The following is a 4,967-nucleotide window of genomic DNA, read 5'->3' as shown; positions in this document are numbered from 1 at the left end:
ACATTAGAAAAAACAAGGATAAACTAACATCCTTTGCTTTAAAATTTAGTGTTGACAGAAAACATATGAGACTAGGGCGAGATATGAACATTGAGAATGCAGTTTATAAGTGGTACACTGAACAGTGTTCTTCAGGTGTGAACGTTCGTGGTGTTGATATCCAAAGTGCTGCTGTTAAATTAGCCAAACGTATGGAAACAAAGTTTCATGCAGGTGATGGGTGGCTGTGGCGTTTTCGTAATCGGCATGGCATTGGGAGTAGGGTTATTTTTGGTAAAGCTGGGAGTGCCCCAATGGAAGAAGTGGTATCTTTAAGGGGAAAGTTTAAGGAATTTATCAAAAATCCTGGTTATCAGATAATTGCTGATGAAGAAATTTCAGAAGACGTTCTTTCTGGGGATGACGAAGAAGGCAGCAATAAAGAAATAAGACAAACACATGTTAACATACCAAAATTGTCTCTTATTCTTGAATCACTTGATATCATCATAAGTTACATTGATATGTGTGATGAACCTGGTGTACAGCCTTATTATGAACACTTCAGCACATTCAGAGACATTATTTTAAGGAAGCAGTCTGAGCAGGGAACTCCCACATTTGTCCCACCTCCTAAGCTACAGCCCTCAACAAGTGGCACAGTAGTGGAGCTCCACTGACTCAGAGTAAATGTTACACTCTTAGTACAACTGTGCAGGCACAGCAAGCATGTTTCTTGTCCCCCATCATGAACGTAATACAGAACTCCCAGAGATAAGAAATTTACTCCATACACATTTCAGTATGTATTGTAGAGGCATGGCTGTTAAAGTAATGTGTACAATCTTTACATTTACAATCTTTTTCTTGTGTTTTTTTTCTTATGAGTAAACTGTAATGTCTTCTGGAATGTGACGCTTTGTAATCTGGTAGATTGTTACCAGTGTTTCAGTGGAACATACCGCTTCCATCATCAGGGCAGAAGAGGCAGCAAGAACCTTGTGTCTTCTCATAGTTGCATATTCTGAATTTTAAATACTGAATCTGATATGTAAAACAAGAAATGTAATATTGCAACCCAAAATTGTTCATGTGTTAGAAGTTTTGGATATCAGAAAGTGTATTTGGTGACACCATGTTGCATCATAGCACGAACACATTGCAACATATATAGTATTCATGGTTACATAAGGTATCCATCAACACAAAAAAAAAAATGGTTCTCCGATCAAATCAATATCTCATAGATTGAATTTTATTGTTTACCGCTACATGTTTCGGTCCTCATGGGACCATCATCAGGCAGTGTGTGTATAATACAAGGTTAACTGAATTCTCACTATGGTACTGGCTGCCTATTAAATTTCTGTATATGATGAAAGGTAGCAAAACTGTCTAGAATTTGTATATTTATTGTTTAGAAGTCCTTAAAAATCTTTCGAAACATTGAATTTGAGAACATAATTTCTGTTAAAATTACATTTACACCTTCCTTTTCGGACACAAGGGGACTCACATAGAATTAATGTTTGCATCACACTAGATGCAGAATTTAATTCTTTGCAAGTGGAGGGATATGTAAATAAAGACCAAGAAATGGCCAAAGACTTCTGAAGAGGGTGTGTTATGAAAGAGACATAAACACTGAACATTTGCCACTGCCTCATTTTGGTTAAACAGAGAATGCTGGAAGATCATATCCACTTTTCTGTACTGGGNCAGTGTGTTATACACCATCGTCAGAATCCTATAGTAACTACTGGAAGATCATATCCACTTTTCTGTACCGGCGATAAAGATTAGCTCCTTTCAGTGGGCTTGGCAAAGTAGGTTCCATACTTATATCTGATGGCAGCAAAGCATGCTTTCAGAATTTTGTAATTCTTTAACCACGAGAGGAAGGTGGAAAATGTTCAGATTATACGTCAGTTTAATAGAGTAAGGAGTATGATACTACAAGTTAGGTTCCTCAGCTTTACATCACTGTTGGTCACATGAATATTTCCACATATGCATATAGTTCTTTATCTATGTAAAACTATTCCTTTGTAGTTTTCTCAGTTTTATTGATTACCTTTTAGCCCTTCCACTAATCCCTATACACTTTCTGGACGCAGTAAATGTGTATTTGTATTTTACAGGCCAAAGAGACTGAAATTACTAAGTGAAAATTTAATTTCTATTAACAAAGACTAAAAAATATTGAAATTATCTTAAATAATTAGGTGGCCAGAATGAATGTCACTGAGGTTGTCAGTTTACATTTATACATTACTGATATCAAGAAAAATGTGAGTTTGGGAATACCTGTTGTCTGTCTGTGTACCTTTTCAAGTGAAGATTAATAACACATCAGGATATTCAACTCTGCATTATAATTCAGACATGTGATAATGTCCAGCATTGACTTATATACTTTAATTTTTGGTTCAAATCATTATCACCACCTCCAAGAAGATGCCTTGAGATCAGTTTTACACATTTTCATGACCTAATATTATTTACGGCCGAGTCTATGTGGTTTTTATATGCCTACAGAAGACTTTTCATCATTTGCACATGGATTTAACACAGGACTTTTATGATAGACTTGAAAGGATTCTGACGAAGGTGTATACTGTACTTCTTTTGGCTTATTTTGGACTTCATCGTTTAGTGTGTAAAAGACAAAAGACCACAATCTCAGAGACTGGATCTGTCTCCATCTTCAGGTGGGTAGGGAAGGATAAACCTACTCAGTTGGGCCTGTTAGAAAGAGCTAGTTTCAATCACTGAACGATTGGTCCAGTGATTCTGTTGCTTGAATAATTTTACAGCTTTTCATACTGGCCTACCACTGAACAAGGGGCCCTTTCTTCTCTTAGAATGATACATGTCACACTGTTCAGTGACAAATTTTCAGAGTTGAATACAGCAATTAATTGGGGGGGGGGTGTACAAATGTTGCTATTGCAATAAAGAATGGCCAAATATAATTACTTTGGTCCGATTTAGCTTAGAGGCTGTTCATCTGGCTCAAGTCCTATAAATAGGCAAGTAATCACCAGAAATTGTACTTTTCAGCCTACAAGTGCCAATAAGTTACCTAAGGAAGCAGGAGAACAACTGTACTCATTTGAATGTGACATGTACTCTCTGGCCTTCCTTCCAGTACATGCAGGCATTATCAGCAGCTGCAAGATGTGTCTTATTTAAAAATAGAGATGATATTCCAGACAGTAATTACCCGTGTGGAGGCAGGATCGAATACCTCCACTGTAACCCTGCGAGTCATAAGAGGGGATGAAAAGGAAGTCTTGAATCTGAGACAGTAGAATATGGTTGAGAGTCCAAGGGACTTGAATCCGAGAAAGACTGCGCTGACAAAGGCCAGCAGCATATACAAAAGGTAGACCCGTCCTTTTGTCAGAGAGGGTGCCCCACAAAAGCAAGACCATAACTGTCAAACAGTAATAAATATCTGGTTACAAGTCCCAGATGGGGCTCAATACTAAGACTTACTGACTGACTGTCAGTCGCAATGTGACTTTGACTTTGACAGACAGTAAGAAACAATAAAAACATAAGTCCACACTAAATTTCGGAGTTGGTGCAAGCGTATTTCAAGAAGAATTTACAGTTTTGTTTTCGAGATTGTTGCCTTGGAAAAGAAAGAAATAATATAGTAATGCACATGTTAAACTAGAAGATTTCACAAAAACCTCACATGTTGGTTTTCTTTTTGAAAATTAAATTTCAAATTCTGCACCAAAAACATTAATTTTTAGTAAAACTTCACAGTAGCAAGGAGGAAAGTCTTATTAATCAATCTGTCATTAAAATGACACTTTATGGTGAAAAGTCTAAAAATTATAACAAGATGAGAGACATGCTCAGAGAACAACAAATATTTACTCAGCGGCAGTATAATCATCAGATGACATTATCAACATTACTGTATAATGGCATAATTTTCTGGGGTAACGCTTCCTATGCCAGCAATGTCTTTAGACTACAAAAGAAGGCTATGAGAATTATTGCAAATTTTGGTCCAAGAGAATCATGTAGACATCTATTTGAGAAATTCGAAATACTGTCATTCTATTCCCAACTCATATACTCATTGATTTTATTCACGATTAATAATGATCATCTTTTTAATGCTATTACCATGATTCATGAACATAAAACCCGAACCCATAATAATCTATATTTGCCTTCTGTGAACCTGACAAAGTATAGTCAGAGTGCACATGTAGCGGGTATTAAAGCCTTCAACCATTTACCTCAAACTTTAAAAGAGTTGACTTTGGATGTACCAAATTTTAAGAGAGCACTGAAGAGATTTTTACTTCATCACTCCTTTTATTCCATGAAAGAATACTACCAACAGAAATGGGTATAATGTGTAATGTAAGAGAACACACAGATCGTGACGACAAATGAACTGATATAGAAATATGTCATAAACTACAAATTACGTAATTATCCTGTTTTATTTGTCTTGATGGGTATTACATCTTGTATGATAGTTTGAAGAACATGTTTGAACAAGTGTCTGTTAACCATTTTATTATTACTGTGAAGTTTTGCATATGTGATCATGAATTATATTTTGGTGAAATATGCACGGTATGTGTATGACTATGCATTGTAGCATGTTGGCTTGCGTGCTTTTGATTTCTGTTATTGACTAAGTTGCACCTGAAGTTGTCAACTATTTTTATGCTTATTTTATATTATATGACTAATCTATTGTTTTTGATTGTTTTAATAAGTGAATTTTGTATGATAATTGTCTCTTTTATATGCATTTAAATTTGACGCACTTGATTAATGGAATGAGTAATGAATGAACGTCTTAATGGAAATTTTATTTTATTTTAGTCCATGATAAATCTTGATAAATTTCTTGATCATTGTTTAATGTGTATTATAAGTATTATAAGTTTACCTCATTTAATTGCAATATTACTGTATTATTGTATAGATACTATGTATTCTAACTT

The sequence above is a fragment of the Cryptotermes secundus genome, unplaced genomic scaffold (assembly GCF_002891405.2).
Source record: "Cryptotermes secundus unplaced genomic scaffold, Csec_1.0 scaffold1806, whole genome shotgun sequence".
In the NCBI taxonomy this organism is placed as follows: domain Eukaryota; kingdom Metazoa; phylum Arthropoda; class Insecta; order Blattodea; family Kalotermitidae; genus Cryptotermes; species Cryptotermes secundus.
The sequence above is the reverse complement of the archived record's forward strand: the minus strand, read 5'-3'. Positions refer to the sequence as shown.